Below are 21190 nucleotides of genomic sequence, written 5' to 3' on the forward strand. Positions count from 1 at the left end.
TCATAACTATTGTTTGCAGTGCGAATAGCAGTATGCTCAGACAAGTCCTGAGCAGTGTCGTCTGGTGGAAATAGCTTATCCAGGATGTGATTGGCTGAGTTCTGCCAGTTGGAAGTCTCCCGGGAGTCTGCAGTCACTGTGCTGAATATGTCTGGATTGTAGATTAGATGTGGGCATAGAGTTGAAGTCGCTCTGAGGGAAGGCTGAGGGACTCTCCATGAGCACAGATCCCAGAATGATGGTGCCGAAATCTCGCCAACCATCATTTTGATAGTCGTGGTAAGACGTTTCATTCTGATCAGCGTGGGGAGCCTGTGAATTTGAATCAAGCTGGCCATTTCAGTTGTCCTTAGCTGTGCAGGAGGTTTAGTTTGTTTATGGCCAATTTTAAGAGCCAAAACTCAGCAGAAAAAAGTGACCTGATTGTGCTAGCTACAGCTGCTGCCCATAAATCTGCAGCATATAAAAGCGGAGAATATACTGTAGTTTTTATATTTTTTCTGGTAGTTATGAATTCATCGATAAATGCTGTTTGGCAATCCATCTGAATCGAGCTGGCAGGGTGAGGAGCTTGTCTATGTGGTAACTGAACCAGAGCTCAGGTTCAAATACAACCCCGACATCAATATGCTTATTGACGATGGGAATAGGAGAATTACTCAGAATTGGCTGACTATAAGAATTAACGGCGAAATTACAGTGTTGACGCCTCCTCTACAGCCAGACAGTACAGATTTCGTGATCCACATAATTTACCTATTGAGGTCCCAAATTGAGGATCTCAAGGATAAGGTCTACTCACTGAGGAACCAAAATAAGCATATCACTCATATGCTCTCGAACTTCTGTTCTTTGGTGAGCCAAAATGGCAAGCTGACATCTCAGCCACTATTAATACCCAAAAGGACAAAAACAACTCATCTAGTAAAGCCTCCTGGCTTTATAAATCGTGGCTCCCACACCCAAATCCACTCAAGACAATCACTAGGGAGATTGTCTTGAGTGGATTTGGGTGTGGGAGCCACTCAAGACAATTACTAGGGAGATATGCAGACACTCCGACTGAGCACGTTAGCAGGGACCGATCATGCACTCATCAGAAAGACATACTCAGACACTCAGTGGCTGGTGAGCAAACGTCTATACATTTCAGTGGTCAGAAATATGGAAGTCACAAAGGAATAACAAATTGTTCCAAATCAAAAAAGAACCATCATAATGGATTTCAAGCTTCAGACAAAAACAAAAAGTTTTCCTAAAGAGTTTTCCTAACAAGACTAATTATAGGACATACGCATCTAACCCATATGTTTCTACTTATGGGGGATGAAAAAAGTACTTTCCACTCTCAATCACAACTCACAACTGCAAAAATCATTATCGTTTACCGACATGATTTGAAATAGTGCCAATCTAGCTGAATTGTATACCTCTCTGAAACAAATACATCTATATAAATTCCTCTGATGCCAAAATGGATATATATATATTACTTTCGGATAATAATATAGGAACTGGCAAATTTTGGCCTCAGCTGCACTTGTTCTCTTAAACACCAATACCTTGAACATATTAAATTTGTACGTAATACCTGTCTCAAAAAGGTGAACATATTGCCTTGTTCAAGAGCCTTATCTGCCCTGTCTTGGGGAGCAGATCGTACATCGGTGCTTCGATTATATAGGGCACTGATTAGATCCCGTTTGGATTATGGGGCTCCAGTCTATGATTCTGCCCGAAGGAGTGTACTACGCTGGCTGGACCCTATACAACAATGCATTACGGATTGCACTTGGAGCCTTCAGGACATCTCCAACTCATAGTCTATATATATTGAAGCTCACGAATCCCTTTGCAGCTCCGCAGAAAAATGTTGCTACTTAAGTATGCAGCCAAAATAAAAGGTTTCTGTCCGCATCCTATTCACTATACAATTCACTCTTCAATCCACAATTACCTAATCTCTATAGAAATAAATCTAGTAAAATAAAACCAACAGACCTACGGCTCCTTGAAATATCACAGAGTTGGAAAGTTCCTCTTCACAATAGTCAACAGGTAATGAATTGCCTGTTGGCAAACCTTGGACTCCCCTTCCTCCATTGAATTGTGATACTTATTTTCTTCAGTGGGGTAAGAATCATCTCCAAAATATATAATTTCCACCGATTCTCTCAGCTCAATTAGAGCAATACAAAATCCTTCCTATACGAATCACCCAGTTTTAAACCATCATCAGGAGGTTGCTCTTGAAAATTGATCATCGTGAACAATTAGTGAATTACAATTAGGGAATTACTTCTAACAAATCCATATGGATAGGCGCATTATAGCCAGCGTAGCTTATGCGCCACTAAACACCCATAACACACAACACATACTCCATGAAAATGGAAGGCCTCTTATCACACACTCTGTACAGTTTATTTTCACTAATTACAAGTGAGAAGCACAACCTCATCCCCCTTATAGTCGTGATATGAGTCCTTGTGATTACTGTCTTTCCTCAGTCTCAAGGACACTGAGTCCACTGCATGCACAAAGATTTTGTCTTTAGAATTACTGAGTGCAGCCCTGACCCAATGCATAAAACAGTTAACTTAAGCAGACAGTTGAACAGCATTCAAAAATTACTCAAATGTTATGAAGCAGTCATAAGGCATGAAGGAGAGTACATTTAAGGCTTCCAATTATGTTATAATATAAATTCATTTGAATTAACTACTTCTTGTACATTAATTTTGGAATAATACTCTTATTTAACTAAAATTTTTTATAAATATAATTTTAACATAGAGAGGGAACCATGGAATTCTGACAGTCTATAATTCGTAATGTGTATTTAAATTAAGAATTAATTAAATTATGCTTATTCAACATACTGCAGTGTGGTTTTATTAAATTTCAGGGTTTCATTTTAAACCTTAAATCTTTGGGTTGAATTTTTCTTAACATGACAGTTAACTTAACCAGGGTGGATCATTTAGATTACTTTAAATAAAAGCATTTCAACTGTGAAGAATTGAAAATATATTTCTTATTAATAGAGTCTAACAATCATATGTTTTGCAGATGTTTTCTCCTCCACGTCTTTAGTGATTCATGGTGATTTTTGTGAAGTTGCAGTCTTGCAATTGCACCATCACAAAACCACAAAAGTACCAAACTGATAAACTGTCTTTGGATTTGGTACTTTTGTGGTTTTGTGACATGACAGCAAGATTACAATCACTGAAGAAGTGGAGGAGATATGTTTTGATTTTGGGGATATTTCAAATTTTTTTTTTAATAGAGTTGAAATAAAAAAAAATTAATTCATCATAATAATAATGTTAATTGTATATTTTAATTTAATTTTAGGATCATTGTATTCTGTTCTGAACAGTCTAGTGAGTGATCAGTTAATTGCCATTGACGACTTGTGTTCTCTTGATTCACCAGCAGCATTATCTTAATGTACTAGCAATATAAATATCTCATAGGAATCATGGAGGTATATTTGTAAACAGTTTTTAATAAGGAAAAATCAATTTTTTAAGATTCGAAGTCCAACAACATTAAAATTTTTGTCTATTTCCTCTAGCTGATTAATTTTTAGCAGTTTTTATTACAGTATCATTGCCTTTAAACAAATTTTAATATTGATTCCATGTTAAAATGGTGTTGATTTTTGAAACATTTACACATCATTTTATCGTGGAATTGAAAATCTTTAAGTTGAATATAAATTAAACTCATTTATGAAAAAGGGTCTAAATATATATAGAAATGGGGAAATAGATAATAAAAATTCTCAATTATCTTAAAGTAACTGCGGCACATAAACTATGAATAAACCAAAAACAATGCAGAAGAATAATTCTCTTGAAGGTATAAAGCTGAAAAAGGGTTATAAGTTTAGCATGATTAGCAAAAAAGAACAAATGGCATTTGCTGAGTCAGTGTGAATACCTTTCCCCGAAACACTTTTTTGAACTCAAATTGTATAGACATATAGGTTCTCTTTCGCTTGTGTATAAATATATAATCTTTATTCAAGGAAAAACCTCAGGATTTGCAATTCTGTGGGTGTATATAGATTGTGGTGCCTCTGCAAACACAGAGTGTATATAGATTGTGGTGCCTCTGGAAGTACCTTGGCAGTTGGTATGCTAACTCAGTAACTATGATGGATGTGTTAAACAAAGTCAGTTCCAAATTTGGAGAATATCAGCTTTTAGTTTAAGTACATCATGACTGTGTAATAAGGGCATTTACAGCCGAACACAGAATTGAACCAAAATCCCACACACAATGATACCACACCTGGAGGATGAGATATGGAAAAGCATTTGCGGCAACCTCAAAGGGTAAATATGCATTATCCCTGTTTCCACTTAAATGCGAATGCTGCTATTGTATAGGCAGCATAACAGCATTCTAGTCATCTATGTCACATGGACAAAATAACATTTATTATGACAGTAAGAACATGTTGTACAGAAACTGCTTATGACAACTAGCCAAATTAAGATGTATACAGTATAGCTGATAAGAAAAAATAAATTCAAACTGACTGTTACCTGCCATTGTGGAAGTACAGGTTTGGCCCTCGACAACATTATTATGGTGAATGCATGCAACAATGGCATCACTGGTTCTGCAGCAAGCATGCATTTTTTTCCCTTCAATCTTGCAGATGCAGTGGGAGTGTCGCATACACCCTGGATTTTAAGTTGTTGAAAGGGGAAAAAAAGTCCTCGGGTTTCACATCCAGACTACTGGATGTCAAATCGTTGTACCAATTAAAAATGGATCACATCGATTCCTGTACTATTTGAAGTTATTTTATGGTCCAAGCAATAGTGGCCCAGCGATCTTTTGTGCCATATATAGAGTGCTCTTTCTCGGTGAATAAGTTATATTTATTTTCCACTGTCTTTCTTCCTGTTTTTCTCACGTGATCCCCTCGACGTGGACAGCTGTATGTGGTGAGGGGACCTCCCAGTGGTGTTGCTGGTCTTCCAGATTAATATCACTGGGATCCAATGCCCATACCCTGTTTCCAGGGTTACATCATTGGAATCCGGCGTGTGCAGCCGTGCGCCGCGACCCGTGGAGACTCGGAAAGAGGGATCCTGGTGGTTGAGGGGCCCAGCCTTGATACACCACTTTGGCCCCCTGATTCGACAAGACGGGTGGTCCTGGACCGGCCCGACTAGGATCAATCGGCGGGTGGTTCTTACTGCTAGGGTCAACTGCGTTCCAATAAGTCTCCCTCTCTTTGGTCCTGGGACGGGATCAATGCTTATTGGAAACGTCGGTATGGTGCTCCTAAGTGAACTTGGCGTCCCATTCGTGTACGCAGTACCTGCTAGTTCACGAGTGGACGTCCCCTCGTAGGGCTCCGTGGTGGGTGAGGTACTTAGGGCATTGGAAATTTTTATCTTACTCATATGAGTAATTGAAATCCTATTTCTTCTGTGGCCCCAACAAGGCCCCTACCTAATCGAGATGAAAACACCTGTGTGAACAGAGTCAGAACTGAGGATACACCACCATCAGTGACACTGCTTTCCTCATTCTCCATTCCACCGGAGAGCAGTCAATTGGGAAGATGTCACCCTTTATCGAGAAAGGATTAGAAGGGTTGGCTGGATCACCTAAATCTGTTAAACGACTGCGTTCTGGCGACCTTTTGGTCGAAGCTACAACTATGAAACAGGCGGAAAAAATCCTGAAAGGCACATCAATTAGGGCGGATACCTATAACCGTAACCCCCCACAAAACTTTGAACTCTTCACGAGGTGTCATTTCAGAGTGGGACCGTCTTCATGTGTCCGAAGAAGAGATCTGCTCTGAATTGAAAGAACAAGGAGTGACGGCTGTCAAAAGAATATCAGTGCGAAAGGATGGGAATCTCGTTCCTACCCGAGTTCTCATACAAATATTTAACACCCCACGGCCAGTGATGTTCCAAACACACTGAAGTGTTTTCAATGCCAAAAATAAGGTCACTCACAAACAGATTGTCGTGGTAACCCTACCTGTGTTCGATATGATGAGAAAGACCAGGAGAGCAAGGAATGTTCAGCTTCCAAACCGATATGTATAAATTGCCAAGGAGAGCACCCTGCCTACTCCAGAGCATGCCAGCGGTGGAAGGATGAAAAAGAGATCCAAAAACAAAACATAGAGCTGAATATCTCCTACCCAGAGGCTAGAAAAGCATACAACCAATAAATAGCGGGAGGCCTTCATATGCTCAGAAGGTTTCTGCGAAGTGCACTGTCGGAACACAAACAGAGATGATTGTACCACCAAGAGAGTCATTCACTCCGATTGCACGCTATTTATCATGTAATGACATGAATTGAACCGAACGTAACGCATCCCAGTCTAAGAAACTACGCAAAAATGAGAATCAGTAGGAATATCCAACACTCCTCAGATTACATTCTCTTTCTGTTAAAGCTGTGAGTACCCTTTCACCATTTCTAATTCAGAAATGTTTCGAAAGTGTGGCTGGTTCACCGAAAATGGTGAAAAGACTTCGATCTGGAGATCTATTAGTTGAAACAGCTAAAAACATCAGCCTTCTCAAGCTCTAATGAAATTTTCAACTTTTGTCAGAATACCTGTACAGGTCACCCCTCATGCTACATTAAATAGCTCTAAAGGAGTAATAGCAGAGTGTGATCTGTTGAATGTCGTTGAAGATGAGATAGTGGAAGAATTACAAGAGCAAAACGAATAATGTTCAAAAAATGTGGTGAACTTGTTCCCACTAGGAACATTATTCTAACGTTTAGTACACCAACCTTACCATCATGTATGAAAGCCGGATACCTTAATTTCCGACTACGCCCCTACATTCCCAATCCAATCAGATGTTTCAAGTGTCAAAAAGTTGGACACTCGCAAACAGTATGTCGAAGGGACACCATATGCCCGAACTTCAGCTCCAAACCCCATTCTCAAACGAATTGCCCTGTAGAAACGCCACGATGCCCAAATTGTAAAGGCCAGCATCCAGCGTATTCAAAAGCATGTGAACTTTGGAGGGTAGGAAAAAGATCCAAAAATACAAAGCTGAACAAAAGGTCACCTACCAAGATGCTAGGAATCAAGTTATGCTCAACAATCCTAAAGTTACCTATGCTGCAGCAACCAAAACATATCAGTCAACTGCAACACGAATAATTTTCCAGTTAATATTTTCCCCATCCATCTAAATTGTCGGCCCTTAGTGCCAAGCGAAATTAGTGACCACAGCGCCTTTTCATAGTGATTAATACGTTTCTCCTGAATTTCAGAAGTCCGTTAACTCTTGCGTATTATAATTAAATATATCTATTCAAATAATATAACTTAGAAAGGAATGTACCTTTCTTTAATCCCCTTTTTAATTTTTAGTTCATACTAACCTTTTCTTCGTTTGGGTCACTAGGCGGCACCGCTCTTGCCTCCACTTGAAGGGGCTGGTAAGCTGGGAGAAAAAGATAATCTCCAGGGCCAAAAAGAGCACGACATGAGCAAATCAAACTCTGACTTATCTGGGCTACCAGATATCTAAAAAGAAAGATAATTCCATTACAGGAACTTTCAAAAGCCAGAAAACTGAGACAGAGACACATCCTGTTCCAACTTTCTTGATAATTCACTCAACTGGTGAAAATGCAATTGGCAAACTCTCACCATTCAGAGTCCAAAGGAACTAGACAGTAGAGCTCGACCTCCCAAGTCCGTAAAGAGACTGAGGTCAGGAGATATTCTTATCGAGACCTCCAACGCCAAACATTCTAAGCGACTTTTGAGCATCAATCTCTTCGCAGTTTTACCAGTCACTGTGACACCCCCACAGATTACTGGACACCGCTAAAGGAGTGATCTCAGCCTGGGATTTATTAGATGTATCTGAAGAGGAAATGCTAGAAGAATCTCAAGCCAAAAGAATCTCCACCAGAAAAAATGGGAATCTGACCGCTACACGAAATCTCATCTTGACATTTAACACACCGCATCATACAACATCCATTAAGACAGGAATCTGTTATGTAATGTCAGGCCATATATTCCAAACCCACTACGGTGCTTCCGATATCAAAAGTACGGGCATTCCCAAACAGCTTGCCGGGGAACTCCTACTTGTCAAAGTGCGGTTCAATAGAACATGATTGCGAAGCCTGTACTGTCCCTCAACCAATATGCCCAAACTGTAAAAGAGACCACCGTGCCTATGCTAAAACATGTGAGCGCTGAAAAAAATGAAAAACTTATTCAGAAATACCATACAAACTACAATGTTTCCTATCAAGAAGCAAAGCGGATCATCTCACCACCAACTCATCCAAACAGACCTACATACGCCCAAATCACCAAATCATACCGGTCAACATCAGTGCAAACTGAATTATCAGTACCCCCAAAAGAGTCTTTCTCAAATTACGTCAAAACGGTGTACAGTAAAACCCAAACTCAGGTAGTCAATACATCAATATCCATACCAAGTGAAAATCTACATCCCTCATATCAAGAATGCAAAGAAAAACAAATCAGTACTTCCAGACATCAAGAGAAAATGGATATTAATGAAAAATCTGCAGAAAATAGCGGCGTCCTAGAAATTTTTGTCAAAGAAGACATGGACACAGGAAAGCCTTACTTTCCAACGAAAGATAAAAACAAAAGTGAAAAATCAGAGAACTTCAACAACACGAAAACGTTCTGAAAGCCTAACAAGAAACAAATAATGAACACGATAATTCAATGAATTGTCGTGGTTTCCGTGCCAATATATCATTAAATATACGCCAATATGTCTCTGCCTCAAGAGACATATTAAAAACCTTCAGATACACCAAAACTGTGTCAGTATAATATTTTTAGAAAAGATAGAACCCACCAAAATACTGCATGTGGTGGTATAGCTGTTTTAGTAAACCCACATGTTCATTCCAACCTTGTCTCACTGAATTCTCTACTTGAGGCAGTAACCATCCGTGTAGCTGCTGATATTCACATTCCAATCTGCTCCCTATACACTCCACCAAGTGATATCGTCGGACAAAACGATCTAAATAGTCTCATTGACCAGCTTCTCACACCTTTCCTTATTCTGGGAGATTTAAATGGACATCACACACTATGGGGTAAAAATCACATAGATCAAAGAGGGAAACTAATTGAAAAATGTTTAGATGATAACAACCTTCTTCTTCTAAATGATGGGTCACCAACATATGTTCACCTTCCTTCTGGAACTAAAGTGGACAATAAATGAGGATCCTTTGTATAGTGTATAGTGTATTTAGGGTCTAACGGCACCAGGGGTTTCCTCCATCTCCGCGTAATATACATTGTGGTGTGATACAGAACACTGTAGAGGCCAGAGGTTTAAAAATGTATGGATATTGTGGTGTGTAATGTTTTGTACCGTTGTTCATCTGGTCTTTTAGCCGTTGGGTCTCAAATGAGACCCACCGTTGCCCACACTATACCTCGTGGAGGCAAACTAGGTGCACCAGTATTTTAGAAATTTACTATTTACTCTGGCAGGTCCTGCCACCTAATTTCCTGAGATTTCAGTGGCTAGGACCTAAAAAAAAAAATTTTAAAAAGTGGAGGGGGGAAGAAACGCTAGAAATTGTGTCAGACCAAAAGAGATATAAGTTATACGGGTTATAGTTCATTTTTGTTTTTTTTTTTTTAATTTTGTGTGGGGCTTGTGTAGTTTTGGCAAGGGTCAAACGCTAGTCGCAAGATAGCTAGAGAGGGAAGGGAGACTGAAGACTGGGGGGTGAAAGACAGAAATATGGAGTCAATAGTGAAGATAACCCCAAAAGTCAGCGGGGCAGGCCCATGCCTCACCAAGTGAAGATAGGGGATGGCAGGGGGAGGGTACGGAGTAACCATCCCCTGCCATGCCAAGGGAAGGGAAAGAAAGTGAGCCGAGTGAGGGTACCCGGTTCAGATCGCCTAATGATGTTTCGGCAGCAAACTGCATAATGTCTTTGTCATGTCTTCGTATGCCATTTCTGGGACATGTTGTCCCGTCCGTGTAAGTGGTCAAGTCCAGATAATGACTCCAGTTTAAGCCAGTGGTCAGATCCAGGTTAAGTTAATGATTAGTTTTTCAGATTGTAGCTGTCAGGTTTTTGTTTGGTTGACACATCTAAGGATCTTTATTATGGATAACGAGTGGTTAGTTTGTGGGAAAATTCCTGCTAAGGTTGTGGGTATGTTTTTCTTCTTGTAAAAAGATCCTGCGCAAACTGCGTTAAGGCTTTATAGTTGTTCTCGCTCTCCAGGATTGTTCTTGGTTTATTGGCGAGAAACGTATTCTAGTTATTAAGAGGCAGCGGAGGTCTTCGTATAGTTGGCAGTGGTGCATGAGGTTCTCCCACGTCTCTGGCTGTCCACAGTGGCAGAGGAGGGGTGTCACTCAATCCGAAACTGGAGAGTTTTGCTCTTATTGCGCCATGTCCCGTGAGCAGGTAAAGATGTCAGCAGTCCCGGTGAAAACCAGTTTGGGCTTTAGGGAAACACTAGTTGATTATCTGGTATGAATCTTCGGGTAACTTCCCCATTTGTCGAAGTCGTCCAGCGGGTTTGCCAGGCCTGCTGTAGGTGGGTGAGAAGGCGTTTTTTCTCGAGTTTACGATCGTTCGCCGGATCAGTTGTGTAGTCTAGGCAGGTGATTGATTTGCCTTTGGATAGTTGATAAAGCAACTCACAGCGGACGATCTCCAGGTCCAGGGGGAGAGCACCCAAGAGGACCTGGAGGGCGTGGGTGCTTACAGTACAGCAGGCTCTCGAGATTGTCAGTAGGATTGAACGTTGAATGGTCTCTAGCTTCCTTTTGTTTACTGCTGTTACCGCCTTGTGGAACCAGACTCCTGATGCGTATGTTATTGCTGGTAAGAAGACTGCCTTATAGAAGAGGGCTAGGGTCCTCTTCTTAAGCCCCCAGTCGCGACGAGTGACTCTAGCTATTAGTGCGGAGTATTTTTTGATTTTGCTTCGGAGGTAAGTAAGATGGGGTGTGAATGACAGATTTTTATCCAGCAGAATACAAAGATATTTAAGTTCGGTGGAAAGCTTAATTGTTGTTTCCTGAATCTTTATCTGGGGAGGCCTTCTGATATTGAGAGAACCTTTTAAGTAGGATGGAACAGGTTTTTGTTGGGGATATCTTTAAGTGGTTTTGGGTGGCCCAATCTTGTAGGATATTTATAGCACGGTTTGCAGAGATCTCTAGTTGAGTTCTTGAATCTGCCGCCAGCATCAGGATCAGGTCATCCGCATAGGCCTGCGACCTCACATTACCAAGGTCGAGGTTTAGAAAGCTCTCGAGCACCACGTTCCAGAGAAGTGGGCCAAGTACTGAGCCTTGTGGGCATCTTCTATAGACTGGTCGTGTGACTGAACAGTACGGAGCACTGACGGTTACTGTTCTGTTTGCGAGATAGGTTTTTATACAATTGTACAAATTAGCTGGTAGTTTTGCTTTCCGGAGTCTGCTGAGTACGCTTGGCCACCAGAGGGAGTCAAACGCCCCGGCAAAATCCACTGAAATGACAAGGAAGTATTTATGGCTGGTAGTGGTAGCTACTTTGACGATATTCTCTAAGGCGTCCACCGTGGAGCATCCCCTTCTAAAGCAGTATTGGTTGTCAGAGTGAAGGCCAGCCTTGGAGTAATGAATTTCTATTCTATTGCTTAGAAGATGTTCTAGGATTATTATATGCCATTTTTTTATGCAAGCTCGACGAAAACTACCGAATTACGTTATACAGAACCTTTTTCGGAATAGGAGACGATTCTTCAATTCGAATTTCCGTGTTGACAATTAGGCGAAAGACCCCGACGACGCTCAGTTTAGTGCATTGAGATTGTTACCAACCCACGCCTGCTTCTGAATTTACGCACATATCAATTTTAAATAGTCTAGCAATACAATATTTTGGTTTAGAGAGTAGATAACGCGTGAAGATCAGATGGTGTGCTAGAAAAAGATATATATAAATTACAGGAATTCCAGCATGTCAAATAAATATTGACAGTTAGAGGGACTGTTTTCTCTAGAAATTGATTGCATCATATGAAAATGTGGATTTGACCTGTGTGCACACCAAATTGATCGAAAGTTGCGTGTCTTCGACTAAATTTGGTATTAGTATTAGTATTAGTAACGGCCGCATGGTGCAAGAAAGCCTATGGCTTATGCTGAACCAGCCAAAAAAAAAAAAAAAAAAAATCCGAACAAAACAATGATAAAAACAGAAAAAATAATAAAATAAAATAAATAACTAAATAATAACAATTAATAAAAAAAAAAAAAAAAAAGGAAATTAAACCTGTCATCCTATGCGCTTCCCTTGCCCGAAAGTACTATCCGGATGATCTTTGAATTTCCCCAAACTGTTGGCCTCTACCACCCATGAAGGCAACTTATTCCAGTAATTTATAACTCGCTGGCTAAAATAAAACTTCCTGCAGTCCAATCTAAACATTTCCCCCCGTAACTTGAATTTATGTCCCTAGTTCTAGTATCATTTATAATCTTTAAAATTTTGTCCTCATTCATTTTACTGATGCCTCTCAGAGCCTTAAATACCTCAATCAAATCTCCTCTAAGGTGTCTAGTTTCCAAACTCTGCAACCCACATATTCGAAGTCTTTCTTCATAAGGACGCCCTTTTGCTGATCTCACCAGGCGAGTTCCCCTTCTTTGCACCCTTTCAAGAAGCTCGATGTCTTTCTTTAGGTGCGGTCTCCATACTTGAACACAGTATTCCAAGTGTGGTCTAACATAAGCCTTATATAATGGGATTATCACGTCCCTATCTTTACTTGCAAAAGTTCGATAGATCATCGATAGGACACCATGGGCCTTCCTTGCAACCTGTTTACAATGCTCAGAGAATTTCATGTCTGACCGTATCGTAACACCCAAGTCCCTTTCCTCCAGTACTGGGTTTAGTTGAACTCCACCAAGTGAATAAGTTATTTTGGGATTACTGTTTCCCAGGTGTAATACCTTACACTTTGTTGGATTAAAGCACAGCTGCCATTTTTCTGACCATTCTTGAAGTCTATCTAGGTCTCTCTGAAGAAGCTCAGCTTGACAGTGATCATTAACTACTCTACCAATTTTAACATCATCTGCAAATTTAGACATCACGCCCTCTATCCCTTCATCAATGTCGTTTATGAAAATTAAAAACAACAGTGGTCCTAATACTGATCCTTGGGGAACCCCACTTCTTACATCAACCCAATCTGAGGAATAGCCATTTATCACAACCCTCTGCCTCCTGCCCTGAAGCCATCCTTCTATCCATCTAAGGATTTTTCCAGTGATTCCAACCTGTTCCAGCTTATAAAGCAACCGCTCATGTGGGACTGAGTCAAAAGCTTTGCTGAAATCTAAATAAACAATGTCGAAATTATTCCCTAAATCCAGCTCGTGAGTGACCCTTTCGAAATAGCGAACCAGATTTGTTAAACATGATTTTTCCCTTTACAAAACCATGCTGAGTATACTTGAGAATTTCAGTTCGATCCACATGATCCTGAATTCCACCCTTGATCATTGCCTCCATGATTTTCCCTACTACTGAAGTCAGACTGACAGGTCGATAATTTCCAACTTCACTTTTAGAGCCACCTTCATGTATGGGAGATACATTTGCACTTTTCCAATCCAAGGGAATCTCCCCAGAGTCTAGTGATGCTCGCATAATTAGCCTCAATGGTTCAATGCACTCGCTTGCCAGAATATACCCTATATCTTAAGATATAGGGTATATTCCATCAACTCCAGGAGCCTTACTGGTCTGTAGGCTCGAAAGTTTTTTTATTAAATAATCTTGCGAAATTTCAATATCATTAATTACATATTTTTTAACTTCGCTCCCACAATTTCCCATTGCCACAAAAGGCTTTTCATTTGTAAATATCGATGCAAAATAACTGTTGAGTTCATCTGCAACGGCAGCTGGTGTATTTATTACTATCCCCTTTCCCTTACGTAAAGGTCCGATCTGGTTTGTCCTGCTCTTCTTGGCATTTATATATGTGGAGAATTCTTTATCCCCCGTCTTTGCTCTGTTTGCTTGTGATTTCTCATAAACTGATCATTTTTATCAGTTTTTATCATTTTTATCATTTGTATACTTATCAACGATCCATCAAGAGGCAGATACTAATTTATTTAATACCAAAGTTTACGTTTTTTTAAAAATACTGTTTTTCACTTTAATTACAAAAATATTTATTATCCATCTTTATATCTGTAGGTACTTTTATGCAATTAGGTTAGTTTAGTTGTGAATGTAAAACATAATCTAACCTTAATAAAATTTATGCTTCACTACTTACTTACAATAAAAAATATTTATTATTATTTCAATTATAAAAATTAATATTATAAAGACTATACTTCCCCTAAAATGCCTAAAAGGAAGTGCATGTTTACAGAAGAGATGAAAAACAAATTTCCATGTTTTGTATCTGGCCGAGAAGAATGGGAAATTTGCAGAATGGGAACAAATGTTTCAGTAGCCAATAAAGGGATTGGTGATTTGAAGCATCACATTGAAACTGAGAAGCACGAGAAAGCAGTTCAAGGTGAGGCCTCTTCGGAAAAGGTTACAGATTTTTTTTGTCAAAGCTGTCGGTAAAATATTATTATTATTATTATTATTATTAGCCATATGGTGCAAGGAAGCCCGATGCTTATCCTGCACCAGCCAAAAAAAAAAAAAAAAAAAAAATTCCCAAGTTACCCTGAGAGAGAGAGAAGTAGAAAGGAATCTCCAAGAAAGAGAAGAATGATGATATCCAGCTCAGGACCCTGGGTGTGCTAAGCCCATACTCACCAGATGTGAGCCCCTGGGGGAAATAGAATATGATCTGGCTGCTGCAGAGGGTATCTTTGTTTTCACACTGTTAAACATCATAGTAGTCACAAATCAATGGATTGCACAGCTGTCATGTTAAGAAATGTATTTTTTGATTCTGAGATAGCAAAAAGATTTTCCTGCGCTCAACTGATGGAAGTAATCATGGTTCTGAAAAAAATCTTCCCATTAATTATTCAGTATTTTGATATAAATGAAGGAGGGTTACAAACAAAATTAATTGAATTACAGAAGATGCCTAACGAGACTGCAGATACCATTTCTACATATGATAAAGAAACACTTGAAAAAATGGTTTGTGTGAAAAATGTATTGCATTCACTGGGGACAATTGCAATACAATGTTTGGAGGACTGAGACGAAATGAAGAAGGGAAAAATGTCTTTGCAAAATTAAAGAAATTGTTGCATAACAAGACTGATTGGAGTGGGCTGCCCTGCACATATTTTGAACAGTTGTCTTTAGAATGCCGCAGAACTTTGGAAAGTTGATGTAGAGAACATTGTTTTTAAAATTTACTAGTATTTTCATAATTATACAGTCCGGACTGAAGAGCTTAAGGAATACTGTGAGTTTGTTGATATTGAATATAGACAGCTCCTTTTTCACACGACGAGATGGCTTTCATTATTTCCAAGCATCACAAGGCTCATAGCCTGTAAATAACCAGAAAATAGCTCATAGCCAGAAAATAAGCCTGTAAAGCTGGAAACATAGATATGTTTCCAGCTTTACAGGCTTATTTTCTGTCCAAGAAAAACCTCCCATTGTGATTAAAAGGTTCTTTGAAAATGGATTTAGTGATATTCATCTTTGGTTCATGCAATCACTTATGAGTGTATTCCATACACACATACAACGAATTGAAAGGGAAAGTAACTCAGCTGCAGAAGTGCTAGATGTCTTAGTCTCAATGAAAGAAATTATCTCGGAACGGATGGATCACAACTTCATGCCATTAAGAGTAAAGGAAATGCTATACAAAAAACATGATGAAGGACTTGTACTTCAATGTGAAAAATTTTCTAGTGACACAAAAAATCTGTATAGAAATTGAATAGGAATATTTAGATAAGTAGCTTCACCATATGGAATCCATTTCCTGTTTTATATGGATGAAAACGGATGCAGTACCAAGCTGGAACGATGAAGAATGTTCTATTTCCTACTTGATTGACAAAGGGGTAACAATTGATAATGTTAAGTGTTTTGACCAATTTAACAATTTGAAGAAATTTTTTGAGGGTCAAATGGATAATAAAGACTTTAAAAACATGCATATACAAATATTTTAGTAATTCAAAAAATATTGAATTCCATTCAGAATTGTTCAAAATTGCCCAGTTTTTCTTTGCAATTCCTCCTCACAATGCAAATGTAGAGAGAGAGTATTCTCTCTAATGCAAAGTCAGTGGACGAAAGAAAGGAATATGTTAAATGTCAGTTCTGTAAAAGGTATTTTGTTTTTGCAGTACAAATTGAAATATATGTCATGCTTTGATTTTTACACATATTTGAGAAGCAATCCAGAGCTATTGAAAGAAATAATTTCTCAAGACAAATATGAATGTACTAATCCTAAACATCAGTAAATTTGGTTTGCATTGTCTTTATTTTATTATTTGCATAATATATTTTTCCTCTTTTCTGTCCTCTTTTTTTTTAATCCAAGATGAACTTTTTGTCCTCTTTTATTCACCCCAAAACATGTAAATGTCCTCTTTTTATGAGTGCAGAAGATATATAAAATAATAAAAAAGGGGAGCAGGTAACCCTACCTGCTCCCCTTTTTCTGATACTGTTTTCTTTAACTGATAACCCTGAGTAAGCTCTCCCCATATTTAACTGATAACCCTGAGTAAGCTCTCCCCATATTTAATACAGAAATGTCTTGAAAATGGGGCAGGCCCTCCAATAATAGTTCGAACATTAAAATCTGGAGACCTTCTAGTAGTGATGAGTGAGAATAAATACTCGGAAAGACTTTTAGAAACATCGACTTTTGGTGGAATTCCCACAAAGGTTACCATAAACTCCTCTAAAGGGGTAATAGTCAAGGGGGATCTCCTTAATGTATCTGAGGAGGAGATAGTTCAGGAATTAGGCGATCAAAATGTAATAAATGACAAAAGGATAGTCATTAAGAAAGATGGGGTTCTTACCGAATGGCTGTTCCTACCGAACAGCCATTCTTACATTTAACATTTTACCAACAACTGTTAAAGCTGAATATTTAAGATGTAAAATTCGACCTTATATTCCAGACCCAGTCCGGTGTTTTAAATGCCAAAAATTTGGACACTCGCAATACGTTTGCAGGGGTGTAACCAACTGTGCCTCCTGTGGTTCGAAAGCGCCTGTTCACATAGACTGCAACCACTGAAATGCAATGCTGCCCAAACTGCAAGGGAAATCATTCAGCATTTTCAAAGGAGTGCATCCAGTGGCAGACAGAAAAGAATATACAAAAGTACAAAGTCGAACACAAGGTGCCATACCAAGAAGCAAAAAAGACATTTTTCGATTTCATATAAATTGCCATCTTATTCTTCAGTTGTTAAAAAAGCAACGATCCATAACAGTACAAACAGATTGGTCAGTTCCGCCAAGCATCTCAATTTCTGATTGGGCAAGGTCGGTCCTCTCTACACTAAAAGAACAGCCTACCCAACAGCAATCAATTCATTCGGTAAATACACCATTGACAACACCGCTAGATAGAAATTCTGTACAACAGTCAGTTAATCAAACAAGCTCTGAAAGAAATAATCAAAAATCCAGTACTGATACTATGGACATAGAAATTTACACCGAGAGGAACCACTTCTTGAACTTGGACGTCACTAGACCAAATTTCCCAAAAAAGGAAAAAAAAAACAAGACTAGACATGCGCAAACAATCCACATCCCGTAAACAAGACACACCCGATAATCCTCAATAATGCATAGAATCATTAAATGGAATTGTTGCGTACTCCAAGCTAACTTAGACAATGTTTATGACTTAATTACCGAATATAAGCCTGCTGTTCTTTGTCTACAGGAAACAAACCTGACACCTAAAATATCTATGAGCATAAAACAGCATATAATGCTTAGAAAGGATAGGAACGACTCTAATACAGCGCATGGAGGTGTAGTATTGCTACTAAACTCCAGAACTCCTTTCAGACCTGTCCCACTGCAAACAACTTTAGAAGCAATCGCTGCTAGAGTTATGGTTGATATAGCTGTAACAGTTGTTTCCTTTCGCTCAATTATTCATACACTGTAGCAGATTTGAATGATTTAGTTATTCATACAGTTGTTACCTTTCGCCCAATTATTCATACACTTTAGCAGATTTGGATGATTTAGTTACCCATCTGCCACCACCTTTCTGTATTTTGGGTGACTGGAATGGGCATCACGCCTTATGGGGTTCCTCGCACCTTGATAAGATAAATCAGTTAATTGAAAAATTTCTTGAAAGGCACAACTTAACATTACTAAACAATGGGACTCACACGTACGTGAATCTTTCCTCAAGGTCAACTTCTGCAATTGATATTTCAATATGCTCGCCAAACCTCTTTCCGCTTATTGATTGGACGGTCACTGATAACCGCGAAATAGTGAACACTTTCCAATAATATGCACACTGTCGACTAACTCTCCTCCTCAAACTGAAATAACAACTATTTGGAAATTCGACAAAGCTAACTGGAAGAAATATCAAAAACTGGCACATCTAGATATTCAGACCATTGAGACTCTCACCATTGACTTTGCCGTAACTTACATAACTCAGCAAATAATAGCAGCTGCAGAATACCCAGATCATTCATGAAAACCCGCTCACACCCAAAAATATGGAAAAATGTGGAATGAAGCCTGTAGCAATGCAAAAAAAGAGAAGAATAGAAAAGAAAAGAAGAAAAGAGAAGAACTGGAACGAAATAAGTTCCAGTATCTATGGAACCAACCACAGCTAATCTCAAACAGTTCAAGAAAGTTAGAGCTAAATCTCGTCATATACAACGAATAAGCAAAAAAGAGACATGGTCCAAATATGCCTCCACTATAAACAGAACCACAAATATCAGAGCCGTTTGGACTAAAGTTCGAAGAATTAATGGAAAATATCCTCCTATAACCACTCCGATAATACTTCTAAAAGGCAAAGAAATCTGCAATCCTCTTGAAATACATTAGGTGAATGTACGAAATACAATACATTTCAATAAATACAATAAAATGAAATACATTTCTAATACATTAGGTGAAACCTTTGAAACTATCTCAGCTGTAACGGCATTTGAGCCAAGTTTCCAGACACATAAAGTACAAGCAGAAAAATATAATCTCAATTTCAGTATTTCATAACAGCTTCCATATAATGTATCCTTTACCATGGCAGAGTTATTACGTTGTGCACTTGCAAGATCCAATAATAGTGCTGCTGGCCCTGATGGAGTGCACTATGCCATGATATATCATTTGAGTGAAGGATCCCATTCTGCTCTGCTAAAACTGTATAATAGAATCTTTGACGAAGACTACTGCTCTACCAGTTGGCGTCATTCTATTGCATTAGCTTTCCCAAAACCAGGAAAGGACCATTCAGATCCAGAAAATTACCGACCGATAGCTTTAACTAGTTGTATAGGAAAAATATTAGAAAAAATAGATTGACATGGTTCCTAGAGACTGAAAGCATTCGAAATCCATATTGATTTTAATCAATATGGATTTCGAAGAACTAGATCAACGCTTTACCTTATGGTCAAAGCTGAAGGAAACATCCGAAATGCATTTCTCAGGAACGAACACCAAGTGATGATATGTCTTGACATCGAAAAAGCTTTCGATACAATCTGGCGATATGGAATTCTTCACGATCTCTATGAAACCGGTCTTCGTGGTCCAGAACTTTATTGAGCAATATGTCCTTTCAGGTACGATTTCACTCTGCTCTCTCGCAAACATTTGTGCAAGAAGACGGGGTCCCTCAGAGTTCTGTGCTTAGTGCCACGCTCTTCTCACTCAGGCTTAATTCGATTACCAAATGTATTCCCGACACATTTAAAACATAACTGTATGCCGACGATCTGGCAATCTCATGCCACTCACAAAACATGCGTTTCATTGAAATGCAGCTTCAAGGCACAATTAACAAGCTTGTTCAGTGGGCAAAAAATAATGGATATAGACTTTCAAACCAAAAAACAATAGCAATTCATTTTTGCTGTAAACGGAATTTACATCCAGATCCCGATTTACATCTTGACTACCGTCCAATTACTTTTCAACAGAGTATTGGCTTTCTTGGACTAATTCTGGATAAAAAAACTTAGTTTCTTAGAGCATATTAAGCATATTCGTACAACCTGTATAAAGAAGCTGAATCTCCAGAGGGCAATTTCTGCTATGTCATGGGGTGCAGATCGATACATGCTGCTACACTTATACCGGTCATTTATAAGAGTCAAACTAGACTGTGGGTCTCCTGCATATGCCTCAGCTAGAGAAAGTGTATTAAAATGGCTCGACCCAGTACATCACAATGTTCTCCGATTTGTACTGGGAGCTTTTCGTACATCGCCATTCAGAGTCTCTATACAGAAGCACACGAACCACCTCTATTTCTTCGTCGGCATGCTCTGCTATTAAGTTATGCAGCTAAAATCAGAAGTTTTCCACATCATTCTATAAGGCAGTATCTATTCACCCCAAAATGGCATAATTTGTACCAAAATAAACCATGCAGAATAAACCATGTGGCATTAGATTACATAGTGGACATAGTGTTTTTTGTTATGCGGTTCCCGTGGTTTCCCACAAATCCGCGTTTAATACTCTGTTAACATAGTAAAGCCAGTCAGTGTGGATTATGTGTGAGTAGTGTGTTGTTTGTGTTGTTTGACTGGCCTCTTCGTTACTGGGAGGCGCGATCACCAGGAAGGAGCCTCCCAGCATCCGTCCACTGGCACGAGGAGCCGGACCAGGGAGTAAAAGACATCTGACGGGCCGTCCACACTCTTGCAGGAGCGAGAGTGGGGAGGGCCAAGGAAAGAGCGGAGAAGAGACAGGAAAGTGGAAGACAGACAAGATAGCGAGGATGACAGAGCGTAGGCATCTTCCCAGGAGAAACGGAGCAGGAAGAGTGCTAGATGCAGTTGTGGGAGTCCTGGAGAAAGACTGTGGGTAGGAAGAAGAGAATAGGTAAAGTTCAGATTAAAGAGTCCAGGATCGTCACAATGGAGAATCACGGAGCAGCGTCGACAGGGCTGTCCGCCATTTG

General features: G+C 39.2%; 1 protein-coding gene across 1 annotated transcript in view; it reads left to right on the forward strand.

Annotated features, from left to right (window-relative positions):
* Positions 1-21190, forward strand: part of LOC150077356 (xylosyl- and glucuronyltransferase LARGE1-like) — a 1505345-nt gene that overhangs the window by 593508 nt on the left and 890647 nt on the right. Inside the window, exon 6 of the mRNA XM_090385866.1 lies at positions 3361-3493. The gene's annotated coding sequence lies outside the window, so the exon portion shown is untranslated. The remainder of the gene's footprint in view (positions 1-3360; positions 3494-21190) is intronic.

This window comes from Mastigoproctus giganteus, chromosome 12 (genome assembly GCF_048544385.1).
Source record: "Mastigoproctus giganteus isolate SK-2022 chromosome 12, ASM4854438v1, whole genome shotgun sequence".
Classification (NCBI taxonomy): domain Eukaryota; kingdom Metazoa; phylum Arthropoda; class Arachnida; order Uropygi; family Thelyphonidae; genus Mastigoproctus; species Mastigoproctus giganteus.